Genomic DNA, 16,278 nt, shown 5'->3' on the forward strand with positions numbered 1-16,278 from the left:
TAAATTATGAAAAACGAGTATTTGAAAAAAAGACGAAAATGACTCCGAGACGATGGGCTATAGCCCATGGTCTCGGAGTCATTTTCGTCTTTTTTTCAAATCCTCAAAAATGATGGAAAACGGCATGCTATAGTATGCCGTTCGAGACCATGGGCTATAGCCCATCGCAAAGTCAGTATTTGACTTTTGAAAAGTCAAACGGTGACTTTTCCCGGGGTCTGTCAAAAAGTCGAGGTTTGACTTTTCAAATCCTCAAAAATGATGGAAAACGGCATGCTATAGTATGCCGTTCGAGACCATGGGCTATAGCCCATCGCAAAGTCAGTATTTGACTTTTGAAAAGTCAAACGGTGACTTTTCCCGGGGTCTGTCAAAAAGTCGAGGTTTGACTTTTCAAATCCTCAAAAATGATGGAAAACGGCATGCTATAGTATGCCGTTCGAGACCATGGGCTATAGCCCATCGCAAAGTCAGTATTTGACTTTTGAAAAGTCAAACGGTGACTTTTCCCGGGGTCTGTCAAAAAGTCGAGGTTTGACTTTTAATTGTGATACTGGGCTGCCCATCGCCATGGTCATAAATTATGAAAAACGAGGATTTGAAAAAAAGACGAAAATGACTCCAAGACGATGGGCTATATATAGCCCATGGTCTCGGAGTGATTTTCGTCTTTTTTTCAAATCCTCAAAAATGATGGAAAACGGCATGCTATAGTATGCCGTTCGAGACCATGGGCTATAGCCCATCGCCATGGTCATAAATGATGAAAAACGAGGATTTGAAAAAAAGACGAAAATGACTCCGAGACGATGGGCTATAGCCCATGGTCTCGGAGTCATTTTCGTCTTTTTTTCAAATCCTCAAAAATGATGGAAAACGGCATGCTATAGTATGCCGTTCGAGACCATGGGCTATAGCCCATCGCAAAGTCAGTATTTGACTTTTGAAAAGTCAAACGGTGACTTTTCCCGGGGTCTGTCAAAAAGTCGAGGTTTGACTTTAAATTGTGATACTGGGCTGCCCATCGCCATGGTCATAAATTATGAAAAACGAGGATTTGAAAAAAAGACGAAAATGACTCCAAGACGATGGGCTATATATAGCCCATGGTCTCGGAGTGATTTTCGTCTTTTTTTCAAATCCTCAAAAATGATGGAAAACGGCATGCTATAGTATGCCGTTCGAGACCATGGGCTATAGCCCATCGCCATGGTCATAAATGATGAAAAACGAGGATTTGAAAAAAAGACGAAAATGACTCCGAGACGATGGGCTATAGCCCATGGTCTCGGAGTCATTTTCGTCTTTTTCTCAAATCCTCAAAAATGATGGAAAACGGCATGCTATAGTATGCCGTTCGAGACCATGGGCTATAGCCCATCGCAAAGTCAGTATTTGACTTTTGAAAAGTAAAACGGTGACTTTTCCCGGGGTCTGTCAAAAAGTCGAGGTTTGACTTTTAATTGTGATACTGGGCTGCCCATCGCCATGGTCATAAATTATGAAAAACGAGGATTTGAAAAAAAGACGAAAATGACTCCGAGACGATGGGCTATATATAGCCCATGGTCTCGGTGTGATTTTCGTCTTTTTTTCAAATCCTCAAAAATGATGGAAAACGGCATGCTATAGTATGCCGTTCGAGACCATGGGCTATAGCCCATCGCCATGGTCATAAATTATGAAAAACGAGTATTTGAAAAAAAGACGAAAATGACTCCGAGACGATGGGCTATAGCCCATGGTCTCGGAGTCATTTTCGTCTTTTTTTCAAATCCTCAAAAATGATGGAAAACGGCATGCTATAGTATGCCGTTCGAGACCATGGGCTATAGCCCATCGCAAAGTCAGTATTTGACTTTTGAAAAGTCAAACGGTGACTTTTCCCGGGGTCTGTCAAAAAGTCGAGGTTTGACTTTTCAAATCCTCAAAAATGATGGAAAACGGCATGCTATAGTATGCCGTTCGAGACCATGGGCTATAGCCCATCGCAAAGTCAGTATTTGACTTTTGAAAAGTCAAACGGTGACTTTTCCCGGGGTCTGTCAAAAAGTCGAGGTTTGACTTTTAATTGTGATACTGGGCTGCCCATCGCCATGGTCATAAATTATGAAAAACGAGGATTTGAAAAAAAGACGAAAATGACTCCAAGACGATGGGCTATATATAGCCCATGGTCTCGGAGTGATTTTCGTCTTTTTTTCAAATCCTCAAAAATGATGGAAAACGGCATGCTATAGTATGCCGTTCGAGACCATGGGCTATAGCCCATCGCCATGGTCATAAATTATGAAAAACGAGGATTTGAAAAAAAGACGAAAATGACTCCGAGACGATGGGCTATAGCCCATGGTCTCGGAGTCATTTTCGTCTTTTTTTCAAATCCTCAAAAATGATGGAAAACGGCATGCTATAGTATGCCGTTCGAGACCATGGGCTATAGCCCATCGCAAAGTCAGTATTTGACTTTTGAAAAGTCAAACGGTGACTTTTCCCGGGGTCTGTCAAAAAGTCGAGGTTTGACTTTTAATTGTGATACTGGGCTGCCCATCGCCATGGTCATAAATTATGAAAAACGAGGATTTGAAAAAAAGACGAAAATGACTCCGAGACGATGGGCTATATATAGCCCATGGTCTCGGTGTGATTTTCGTCTTTTTTTCAAATCCTCAAAAATGATGGAAAACGGCATGCTATAGTATGCCGTTCGAGACCATGGGCTATAGCCCATCGCCATGGTCATAAATTATAAAAAACGAGGATTTGAAAAAAAGACGAAAATGACTCCGAGACGATGGGCTATAGCCCATGGTCTCGGAGTCATTTTCGTCTTTTTTTCAAATCCTCAAAAATGATGGAAAACGGCATGCTATAGTATGCCGTTCGAGACCATGGGCTATAGCCCATCGCAAAGTCAGTATTTGACTTTTGAAAAGTCAAACGGTGACTTTTCCCAGGGTCTGTCAAAAAGTCGAGGTTTGACTTTTCAAATCCTCAAAAATGATGGAAAACGGCATGCTATAGTATGCCGTTCGAGACCATGGGCTATAGCCCATCGCAAAGTCAGTATTTGACTTTTGAAAAGTCAAACGGTGACTTTTCCCGGGGTCTGTCAAAAAGTCGAGGTTTGACTTTTAATTGTGATACTGGGCTGCCCATCGCCATGGTCATAAATTATGAAAAACGAGGATTTGAAAAAAAGACGAAAATGACTCCAAGACGATGGGCTATATATAGCCCATGGTCTCGGAGTGATTTTCGTCTTTTTTTCAAATCCTCAAAAATGATGGAAAACGGCATGCTATAGTATGCCGTTCGAGACCATGGGCTATAGCCCATCGCCATGGTCATAAATGATGAAAAACGAGGATTTGAAAAAAAGACGAAAATGACTCCGAGACGATGGGCTATAGCCCATGGTCTCGGAGTCATTTTCGTCTTTTTTTCAAATCCTCAAAAATGATGGAAAACGGCATGCTATAGTATGCCGTTCGAGACCATGGGCTATAGCCCATCGCAAAGTCAGTATTTGACTTTTGAAAAGTCAAACGGTGACTTTTCCCGGGGTCTGTCAAAAAGTCGAGGTTTGACCTTTAATTGTGATACTGGGCTGCCCATCGCCATGGTCATAAATTATGAAAAACGAGGATTTGAAAAAAAGACGAAAATGACTCCGAGACGATGGGCTATATATAGCCCATGGTCTCGGTGTGATTTTCGTCTTTTTTTCAAATCCTCAAAAATGATGGAAAACGGCATGCTATAGTATGCCGTTCGAGACCATGGGCTATAGCCCATCGCAAAGTCAGTATTTGACTTTTGAAAAGTCAAACGGTGACTTTTCCCGGGGTCTGTCAAAAAGTCGAGGTTTGACTTTAAATTGTGATACTGGGCTGCCCATCGCCATGGTCATAAATTATGAAAAACGAGGATTTGAAAAAAAGACGAAAATGACTCCAAGACGATGGGCTATATATAGCCCATGGTCTCGGAGTGATTTTCGTCTTTTTTTCAAATCCTCAAAAATGATGGAAAACGGCATGCTATAGTATGCCGTTCGAGACCATGGGCTATAGCCCATCGCCATGGTCATAAATGATGAAAAACGAGGATTTGAAAAAAAGACGAAAATGACTCCAAGACGATGGGCTATATATAGCCCATGGTCTCGGAGTGATTTTCGTCTTTTTTTCAAATCCTCAAAAATGATGGAAAACGGCATGCTATAGTATGCCGTTCGAGACCATGGGCTATAGCCCATCGCAAAGTCAGTATTTGACTTTTGAAAAGTCAAACGGTGACTTTTCCCGGGGTCTGTCAAAAAGTCGAGGTTTGACTTTTAATTGTGATACTGGGCTGCCCATCGCCATGGTCATAAATTATGAAAAACGAGGATTTGAAAAAAAGACGAAAATGACTCCGAGACGATGGGCTATATATAGCCCATGGTCTCGGTGTGATTTTCGTCTTTTTTTCAAATCCTCAAAAATGATGGAAAACGGCATGCTATAGTATGCCGTTCGAGACCATGGGCTATAGCCCATCGCCATGGTCATAAATTATGAAAAACGAGGATTTGAAAAAAAGACGAAAATGACTCCAAGACGATGGGCTATATATAGCCCATGGTCTCGGAGTCATTTTCGTCTTTTTTTCAAATCCTCAAAAATGATGGAAAACGGCATGCTATAGTATGCCGTTCGAGACCATGGGCTATAGCCCATCGCAAAGTCAGTATTTGACTTTTGAAAAGTCAAACGGTGACTTTTCCCGGGGTCTGTCAAAAAGTCGAGGTTTGACTTTTCAAATCCTCAAAAATGATGGAAAACGGCATGCTATAGTATGCCGTTCGAGACCATGGGCTATAGCCCATCGCCATGGTCATAAATTATGAAAAACGAGTATTTGAAAAAAAGACGAAAATGACTCCGAGACGATGGGCTATAGCCCATGGTCTCGGAGTCATTTTCGTCTTTTTTTCAAATCCTCAAAAATGATGGAAAACGGCATGCTATAGTATGCTGTTCGAGACCATGGGCTATAGCCCATCGCAAAGTCAGTATTTGACTTTTGAAAAGTCAAACGGTGACTTTTCCCGGGGTCTGTCAAAAAGTCGAGGTTTGACTTTTCAAATCCTCAAAAATGATGGAAAACGGCATGCTATAGTATGCCGTTCGAGACCATGGGCTATAGCCCATCGCAAAGTCAGTATTTGACTTTTGAAAAGTCAAACGGTGACTTTTCCCGGGGTCTGTCAAAAAGTCGAGGTTTGACTTTTAATTGTGATACTGGGCTGCCCATCGCCATGGTCATAAATTATGAAAAACGAGGATTTGAAAAAAAGACGAAAATGACTCCAAGACGATGGGCTATATATAGCCCATGGTCTCGGAGTGATTTTCGTCTTTTTTTCAAATCCTCAAAAATGATGGAAAACGGCATGCTATAGTATGCCGTTCGAGACCATGGGCTATAGCCCATCGCCATGGTCATAAATTATGAAAAACGAGGATTTGAAAAAAAGACGAAAATGACTCCGAGACGATGGGCTATAGCCCATGGTCTCGGAGTCATTTTCGTCTTTTTTTCAAATCCTCAAAAATGATGGAAAACGGCATGCTATAGTATGCCGTTCGAGACCATGGGCTATAGCCCATCGCAAAGTCAGTATTTGACTTTTGAAAAGTCAAACGGTGACTTTTCCCGGGGTCTGTCAAAAAGTCGAGGTTTGACTTTTAATTGTGATACTGGGCTGCCCATCGCCATGGTCATAAATTATGAAAAACGAGGATTTGAAAAAAAGACGAAAATGACTCCAAGACGATGGGCTATATATAGCCCATGGTCTCGGAGTGATTTTCGTCTTTTTTTCAAATCCTCAAAAATGATGGAAAACGGCATGCTATAGTATGCCGTTCGAGACCATGGGCTATAGCCCATCGCCATGGTCATAAATGATGAAAAACGAGGATTTGAAAAAAAGACGAAAATGACTCCGAGACGATGGGCTATAGCCCATGGTCTCGGAGTCATTTTCGTCTTTTTTTCAAAACCTCAAAAATGATGGAAAACGGCATGCTATAGTATGCCGTTCGAGACCATGGGCTATAGCCCATCGCAAAGTCAGTATTTGACTTTTGAAAAGTCAAACGGTGACTTTTCCCGGGGTCTGTCAAAAAGTCGAGGTTTGACCTTTAATTGTGATACTGGGCTGCCCATCGCCATGGTCATAAATTATGAAAAACGAGGATTTGAAAAAAAGACGAAAATGACTCCGAGACGATGGGCTATATATAGCCCATGGTCTCGGTGTGATTTTCGTCTTTTTTTCAAATCCTCAAAAATGATGGAAAACGGCATGCTATAGTATGCCGTTCGAGACCATGGGCTATAGCCCATCGCAAAGTCAGTATTTGACTTTTGAAAAGTCAAACGGTGACTTTTCCCGGGGTCTGTCAAAAAGTCGAGGTTTGACTTTAAATTGTGATACTGGGCTGCCCATCGCCATGGTCATAAATTATGAAAAACGAGGATTTGAAAAAAAGACGAAAATGACTCCAAGACGATGGGCTATATATAGCCCATGGTCTCGGAGTGATTTTCGTCTTTTTTTCAAATCCTCAAAAATGATGGAAAACGGCATGCTATAGTATGCCGTTCGAGACCATGGGCTATAGCCCATCGCAAAGTCAGTATTTGACTTTTGAAAAGTCAAACGGTGACTTTTCCCGGGGTCTGTCAAAAAGTCGAGGTTTGACTTTTAATTGTGATACTGGGCTGCCCATCGCCATGGTCATAAATTATGAAAAACGAGGATTTGAAAAAAAGACGAAAATGACTCCGAGACGATGGGCTATATATAGCCCATGGTCTCGGTGTGATTTTCGTCTTTTTTTCAAATCCTCAAAAATGATGGAAAACGGCATGCTATAGTATGCCGTTCGAGACCATGGGCTATAGCCCATCGCCATGGTCATAAATTATGAAAAACGAGGATTTGAAAAAAAGACGAAAATGACTCCAAGACGATGGGCTATATATAGCCCATGGTCTCGGAGTCATTTTCGTCTTTTTTTCAAATCCTCAAAAATGATGGAAAACGGCATGCTATAGTATGCCGTTCGAGACCATGGGCTATAGCCCATCGCAAAGTCAGTATTTGACTTTTGAAAAGTCAAACGGTGACTTTTCCCGGGGTCTGTCAAAAAGTCGAGGTTTGACTTTTCAAATCCTCAAAAATGATGGAAAACGGCATGCTATAGTATGCCGTTCGAGACCATGGGCTATAGCCCATCGCAAAGTCAGTATTTGACTTTTGAAAAGTCAAACGGTGACTTTTCCCGGGGTCTGTCAAAAAGTCGAGGTTTGACTTTTAATTGTGATACTGGGCTGCCCATCGCCATGGTCATAAATTATGAAAAACGAGGATTTGAAAAAAAGACGAAAATGACTCCAAGACGATGGGCTATATATAGCCCATGGTCTCGGAGTGATTTTCGTCTTTTTTTCAAATCCTCAAAAATGATGGAAAACGGCATGCTATAGTATGCCGTTCGAGACCATGGGCTATAGCCCATCGCCATGGTCATAAATTATGAAAAACGAGGATTTGAAAAAAAGACGAAAATGACTCCGAGACGATGGGCTATAGCCCATGGTCTCGGAGTCATTTTCGTCTTTTTTTCAAATCCTCAAAAATGATGGAAAACGGCATGCTATAGTATGCCGTTCGAGACCATGGGCTATAGCCCATCGCAAAGTCAGTATTTGACTTTTGAAAAGTCAAACGGTGACTTTTCCCGGGGTCTGTCAAAAAGTCGAGGTTTGACTTTTAATTGTGATACTGGGTTGCCCATCGCCATGGTCATAAATTATGAAAAACGAGGATTTGAAAAAAAGACGAAAATGACTCCGAGACGATGGGCTATAGCCCATGGTCTCGGAGTCATTTTCGTCTTTTTTTCAAATCCTCAAAAATGATGGAAAACGGCATGCTATAGTATGCCGTTCGAGACCATGGGCTATAGCCCATCGCAAAGTCAGTATTTGACTTTTGAAAAGTCAAACGGTGACTTTTCCCGGGGTCTGTCAAAAAGTCGAGGTTTGACTTTTAATTGTGATACTGGGCTGCCCATCGCCATGGTCATAAATTATGAAAAACGAGGATTTGAAAAAAAGACGAAAATGACTCCGAGACGATGGGCTATATATAGCCCATGGTCTCGGTGTGATTTTCGTCTTTTTTTCAAATCCTCAAAAATGATGGAAAACGGCATGCTATAGTATGCCGTTCGAGACCATGGGCTATAGCCCATCGCCATGGTCATAAATTATGAAAAACGAGGATTTGAAAAAAAGACGAAAATGACTCCGAGACGATGGGCTATAGCCCATGGTCTCGGAGTCATTTTCGTCTTTTTTTCAAATCCTCAAAAATGATGGAAAACGGCATGCTATAGTATGCCGTTCGAGACCATGGGCTATAGCCCATCGCAAAGTCAGTATTTGACTTTTGAAAAGTCAAACGGTGACTTTTCCCGGGGTCTGTCAAAAAGTCGAGGTTTGACTTTTCAAATCCTCAAAAATGATGGAAAACGGCATGCTATAGTATGCCGTTCGAGACCATGGGCTATAGCCCATCGCAAAGTCAGTATTTGACTTTTGAAAAGTCAAACGGTGACTTTTCCCGGGGTCTGTCAAAAAGTCGAGGTTTGACTTTTCAAATCCTCAAAAATGATGGAAAACGGCATGCTATAGTATGCCGTTCGAGACCATGGGCTATAGCCCATCGCAAAGTCAGTATTTGACTTTTGAAAAGTCAAACGGTGACTTTTCCCGGGGTCTGTCAAAAAGTCGAGGTTTGACTTTTAATTGTGATACTGGGCTGCCCATCGCCATGGTCATAAATTATGAAAAACGAGGATTTGAAAAAAAGACGAAAATGACTCCAAGACGATGGGCTATATATAGCCCATGGTCTCGGAGTGATTTTCGTCTTTTTTTCAAATCCTCAAAAATGATGGAAAACGGCATGCTATAGTATGCCGTTCGAGACCATGGGCTATAGCCCATCGCCATGGTCATAAATTATGAAAAACGAGGATTTGAAAAAAAGACGAAAATGACTCCGAGACGATGGGCTATAGCCCATGGTCTCGGAGTCATTTTCGTCTTTTTTTCAAATCCTCAAAAATGATGGAAAACGGCATGCTATAGTATGCCGTTCGAGACCATGGGCTATAGCCCATCGCAAAGTCAGTATTTGACTTTTGAAAAGTCAAACGGTGACTTTTCCCGGGGTCTGTCAAAAAGTCGAGGTTTGACTTTTAATTGTGATACTGGGCTGCCCATCGCCATGGTCATAAATTATGAAAAACGAGGATTTGAAAAAAAGACGAAAATGACTCCGAGACGATGGGCTATATATAGCCCATGGTCTCGGTGTGATTTTCGTCTTTTTTTCAAATCCTCAAAAATGATGGAAAACGGCATGCTATAGTATGCCGTTCGAGACCATGGGCTATAGCCCATCGCCATGGTCATAAATGATGAAAAACGAGGATTTGAAAAAAAGACGAAAATGACTCCGAGACGATGGGCTATAGCCCATGGTCTCGGAGTCATTTTCGTCTTTTTTTCAAATCCTCAAAAATGATGGAAAACGGCATGCTATAGTATGCCGTTCGAGACCATGGGCTATAGCCCATCGCAAAGTCAGTATTTGACTTTTGAAAAGTCAAACGGTGACTTTTCCCGGGGTCTGTCAAAAAGTCGAGGTTTGACTTTTCAAATCCTCAAAAATGATGGAAAACGGCATGCTATAGTATGCCGTTCGAGACCATGGGCTATAGCCCATCGCAAAGTCAGTATTTGACTTTTGAAAAGTCAAACGGTGACTTTTCCCGGGGTCTGTCAAAAAGTCGAGGTTTGACTTTTCAAATCCTCAAAAATGATGGAAAACGGCATGCTATAGTATGCCGTTCGAGACCATGGGCTATAGCCCATCGCAAAGTCAGTATTTGACTTTTGAAAAGTCAAACGGTGACTTTTCCCGGGGTCTGTCAAAAAGTCGAGGTTTGACTTTTAATTGTGATACTGGGCTGCCCATCGCCATGGTCATAAATTATGAAAAACGAGGATTTGAAAAAAAGACGAAAATGACTCCAAGACGATGGGCTATATATAGCCCATGGTCTCGGAGTGATTTTCGTCTTTTTTTCAAATCCTCAAAAATGATGGAAAACGGCATGCTATAGTATGCCGTTCGAGACCATGGGCTATAGCCCATCGCCATGGTCATAAATTATGAAAAACGAGGATTTGAAAAAAAGACGAAAATGACTCCGAGACGATGGGCTATAGCCCATGGTCTCGGAGTCATTTTCGTCTTTTTTTCAAATCCTCAAAAATGATGGAAAACGGCATGCTATAGTATGCCGTTCGAGACCATGGGCTATAGCCCATCGCAAAGTCAGTATTTGACTTTTGAAAAGTCAAACGGTGACTTTTCCCGGGGTCTGTCAAAAAGTCGAGGTTTGACTTTTAATTGTGATACTGGGCTGCCCATCGCCATGGTCATAAATTATGAAAAACGAGGATTTGAAAAAAAGACGAAAATGACTCCGAGACGATGGGCTATATATAGCCCATGGTCTCGGTGTGATTTTCGTCTTTTTTTCAAATCCTCAAAAATGATGGAAAACGGCATGCTATAGTATGCCGTTCGAGACCATGGGCTATAGCCCATCGCCATGGTCATAAATGATGAAAAACGAGGATTTGAAAAAAAGACGAAAATGACTCCGAGACGATGGGCTATAGCCCATGGTCTCGGAGTCATTTTCGTCTTTTTTTCAAATCCTCAAAAATGATGGAAAACGGCATGCTATAGTATGCCGTTCGAGACCATGGGCTATAGCCCATCGCAAAGTCAGTATTTGACTTTTGAAAAGTCAAACGGTGACTTTTCCCGGGGTCTGTCAAAAAGTCGAGGTTTGACTTTTCAAATCCTCAAAAATGATGGAAAACGGCATGCTATAGTATGCCGTTCGAGACCATGGGCTATAGCCCATCGCAAAGTCAGTATTTGACTTTTGAAAAGTCAAACGGTGACTTTTCCCGGGGTCTGTCAAAAAGTCGAGGTTTGACTTTTCAAATCCTCAAAAATGATGGAAAACGGCATGCTATAGTATGCCGTTCGAGACCATGGGCTATAGCCCATCGCAAAGTCAGTATTTGACTTTTGAAAAGTCAAACGGTGACTTTTCCCGGGGTCTGTCAAAAAGTCGAGGTTTGACTTTTAATTGTGATACTGGGCTGCCCATCGCCATGGTCATAAATTATGAAAAACGAGGATTTGAAAAAAAGACGAAAATGACTCCAAGACGATGGGCTATATATAGCCCATGGTCTCGGAGTGATTTTCGTCTTTTTTTCAAATCCTCAAAAATGATGGAAAACGGCATGCTATAGTATGCCGTTCGAGACCATGGGCTATAGCCCATCGCCATGGTCATAAATTATGAAAAACGAGGATTTGAAAAAAAGACGAAAATGACTCCGAGACGATGGGCTATAGCCCATGGTCTCGGAGTCATTTTCGTCTTTTTTTCAAATCCTCAAAAATGATGGAAAACGGCTTGCTATAGTATGCCGTTCGAGACCATGGGCTATAGCCCATCGCAAAGTCAGTATTTGACTTTTGAAAAGTCAAACGGTGACTTTTCCCGGGGTCTGTCAAAAAGTCGAGGTTTGACTTTTAATTGTGATACTGGGCTGCCCATCGCCATGGTCATAAATTATGAAAAACGAGGATTTGAAAAAAAGACGAAAATGACTCCGAGACGATGGGCTATATATAGCCCATGGTCTCGGTGTGATTTTCGTCTTTTTTTCAAATCCTCAAAAATGATGGAAAACGGCATGCTATAGTATGCCGTTCGAGACCATGGGCTATAGCCCATCGCCATGGTCATAAATGATGAAAAACGAGGATTTGAAAAAAAGACGAAAATGACTCCGAGACGATGGGCTATAGCCCATGGTCTCGGAGTCATTTTCGTCTTTTTTTCAAATCCTCAAAAATGATGGAAAACGGCATGCTATAGTATGCCGTTCGAGACCATGGGCTATAGCCCATCGCAAAGTCAGTATTTGACTTTTGAAAAGTCAAATGGTGACTTTTCCCGGGGTCTGTCAAAAAGTCGAGGTTTGACTTTTAATTGTGATACTGGGCTGCCCATCGCCATGGTCATAAATTATGAAAAACGAGGATTTGAAAAAAAGACGAAAATGACTCCGAGACGATGGGCTATATATAGCCCATGGTCTCGGTGTGATTTTCGTCTTTTTTTCAAATCCTCAAAAATGATGGAAAACGGCATGCTATAGTATGCCGTTCGAGACCATGGGCTATAGCCCATCGCAAAGTCAGTATTTGACTTTTGAAAAGTCAAACGGTGACTTTTCCCGGGGTCTGTCAAAAAGTCGAGGTTTGACTTTAAATTGTGATACTGGGCTGCCCATCGCCATGGTCATAAATTATGAAAAACGAGGATTTGAAAAAAAGACGAAAATGACTCCAAGACGATGGGCTATATATAGCCCATGGTCTCGGAGTGATTTTCGTCTTTTTTTCAAATCCTCAAAAATGATGGAAAACGGCATGCTATAGTATGCCGTTCGAGACCATGGGCTATAGCCCATCGCCATGGTCATAAATGATGAAAAACGAGGATTTGAAAAAAAGACGAAAATGACTCCGAGACGATGGGCTATAGCCCATGGTCTCGGAGTCATTTTCGTCTTTTTTTCAAATCCTCAAAAATGATGGAAAACGGCATGCTATAGTATGCCGTTCGAGACCATGGGCTATAGCCCATCGCAAAGTCAGTATTTGACTTTTGAAAAGTCAAACGGTGACTTTTCCCGGGGTCTGTCAAAAAGTCGAGGTTTGACTTTTAATTGTGATACTGGGCTGCCCATCGCCATGGTCATAAATTATGAAAAACGAGGATTTGAAAAAAAGACGAAAATGACTCCGAGACGATGGGCTATATATAGCCCATGGTCTCGGTGTGATTTTCGTCTTTTTTTCAAATCCTCAAAAATGATGGAAAACGGCATGCTATAGTATGCCGTTCGAGACCATGGGCTATAGCCCATCGCCATGGTCATAAATTATGAAAAACGAGGATTTGAAAAAAAGACGAAAATGACTCCGAGACGATGGGCTATAGCCCATGGTCTCGGAGTCATTTTCGTCTTTTTTTCAAATCCTCAAAAATGATGGAAAACGGCATGCTATAGTATGCCGTTCGAGACCATGGGCTATAGCCCATCGCAAAGTCAGTATTTTACTTTTGAAAAGTCAAACGGTGACTTTTCCCGGGGTCTGTCAAAAAGTCGAGGTTTGACTTTTCAAATCCTCAAAAATGATGGAAAACGGCATGCTATAGTATGCCGTTCGAGACCATGGGCTATAGCCCATCGCAAAGTCAGTATTTGACTTTTGAAAAGTCAAACGGTGACTTTTCCCGGGGTCTGTCAAAAAGTCGAGGTTTGACTTTTAATTGTGATACTGGGCTGCCCATCGCCATGGTCATAAATTATGAAAAACGAGGATTTGAAAAAAAGACGAAAATGACTCCAAGACGATGGGCTATATATAGCCCATGGTCTCGGAGTGATTTTCGTCTTTTTTTCAAATCCTCAAAAATGATGGAAAACGGCATGCTATAGTATGCCGTTCGAGACCATGGGCTATAGCCCATCGCCATGGTCATAAATTATGAAAAACGAGGATTTGAAAAAAAGACGAAAATGACTCCGAGACGATGGGCTATAGCCCATGGTCTCGGAGTCATTTTCGTCTTTTTTTCAAATCCTCAAAAATGATGGAAAACGGCATGCTATAGTATGCCGTTCGAGACCATGGGCTATAGCCCATCGCAAAGTCAGTATTTGACTTTTGAAAAGTCAAACGGTGACTTTTCCCGGGGTCTGTCAAAAAGTCGAGGTTTGACTTTTAATTGTGATACTGGGCTGCCCATCGCCATGGTCATAAATTATGAAAAACGAGGATTTGAAAAAAAGACGAAAATGACTCCGAGACGATGGGCTATATATAGCCCATGGTCTCGGTGTGATTTTCGTCTTTTTTTCAAATCCTCAAAAATGATGGAAAACGGCATGCTATAGTATGCCGTTCGAGACCATGGGCTATAGCCCATCGCCATGGTCATAAATTATGAAAAACGAGGATTTGAAAAAAAGACGAAAATGACTCCGAGACGATGGGCTATAGCCCATGGTCTCGGAGTCATTTTCGTCTTTTTTTCAAATCCTCAAAAATGATGGAAAACGGCATGCTATAGTATGCCGTTCGAGACCATGGGCTATAGCCCATCGCAAAGTCAGTATTTGACTTTTGAAAAGTCAAACGGTGACTTTTCCCGGTGTCTGTCAAAAAGTCGAGGTTTGACTTTTAATTGTGATACTGGGCTGCCCATCGCCATGGTCATAAATTATGAAAAACGAGGATTTGAAAAAAAGACGAAAATGACTCCGAGACGATGGGCTATATATAGCCCATGGTCTCGGTGTGATTTTCGTCTTTTTTTCAAATCCTCAAAAATGATGGAAAACGGCATGCTATAGTATGCCGTTCGAGACCATGGGCTATAGCCCATCGCCATGGTCATAAATTATGAAAAACGAGGATTTGAAAAAAAGACGAAAATGACTCCGAGACGATGGGCTATAGCCCATGGTCTCGGAGTCATTTTCGTCTTTTTTTCAAATCCTCAAAAATGATGGAAAACGGCATGCTATAGTATGCCGTTCGAGACCATGGGCTATAGCCCATCGCAAAGTCAGTATTTGACTTTTGAAAAGTCAAACGGTGACTTTTCCCGGGGTCTGTCAAAAAGTCGAGGTTTGACTTTTCAAATCCTCAAAAATGATGGAAAACGGCATCCTATAGTATGCCGTTCGAGACCATGGGCTATAGCCCATCGCAAAGTCAGTATTTGACTTTTGAAAAGTCAAACGGTGACTTTTCCCGGGGTCTGTCAAAAAGTCGAGGTTTGACTTTTCAAATCCTCAAAAATGATGGAAAACGGCATGCTATAGTATGCCGTTCGAGACCATGGGCTATAGCCCATCGCAAAGTCAGTATTTGACTTTTGAAAAGTCAAACGGTGACTTTTCCCGGGGTCTGTCAAAAAGTCGAGGTTTGACTTTTAATTGTGATACTGGGCTGCCCATCGCCATGGTCATAAATTATGAAAAACGAGGATTTGAAAAAAAGACGAAAATGACTCCAAGACGATGGGCTATATATAGCCCATGGTCTCGGAGTGATTTTCGTCTTTTTTTCAAATCCTCAAAAATGATGGAAAACGGCATGCTATAGTATGCCGTTCGAGACCATGGGCTATAGCCCATCGCAAAGTCAGTATTTGACTTTTGAAAAGTCAAACGGTGACTTTTCCCGGGGTCTGTCAAAAAGTCGAGGTTTGACTTTTAATTCTGATACTGGGCTGCCCATCGCCATGGTCATAAATTATGAAAAACGAGGATTTGAAAAAAAGACGAAAATGACTCCGAGACGATGGGCTATATATAGCCCATGGTCTCGGTGTGATTTTCGTCTTTTTTTCAAATCCTCAAAAATGATGGAAAACGGCATGCTATAGTATGCCGTTCGAGACCATGGGCTATAGCCCATCGCCATGGTCATAAATTATGAAAAACGAGGATTTGAAAAAAAGACGAAAATGACTCCGAGACGATGGGCTATAGCCCATGGTCTCGGAGTCATTTTCGTCTTTTTTTCAAATCCTCAAAAATGATGGAAAACGGCATGCTATAGTATGCCGTTCGAGACCATGGGCTATAGCCCATCGCAAAGTCAGTATTTGACTTTTGAAAAGTCAAACGGTGACTTTTCCCGGGGTCTGTCAAAAAGTCGAGGTTTGACTTTTCAAATCCTCAAAAATGATGGAAAACGGCATGCTATAGTATGCCGTTCGAGACCATGGGCTATAGCCCATCGCAAAGTCAGTATTTGACTTTTGAAAAGTCAAACGGTGACTTTTCCCGGGGTCTGTCAAAAAGTCGAGGTTTGACTTTTAATTGTGATACTGGGCTGCCCATCGCCATGGTCATAAATTATGAAAAACGAGGATTTGAAAAAAAGACGAAAATGACTCCAAGACGATGGGCTATATATAGCCCATGGTCTCGGAGTGATTTTCGTCTTTTTTTCAAATCCTC

Source organism: Electrona antarctica (assembly GCF_951216825.1).
Source record: "Electrona antarctica genome assembly, contig: scaffold_45, whole genome shotgun sequence".
Taxonomy (NCBI): Eukaryota; Metazoa; Chordata; class Actinopteri; order Myctophiformes; family Myctophidae; genus Electrona; species Electrona antarctica.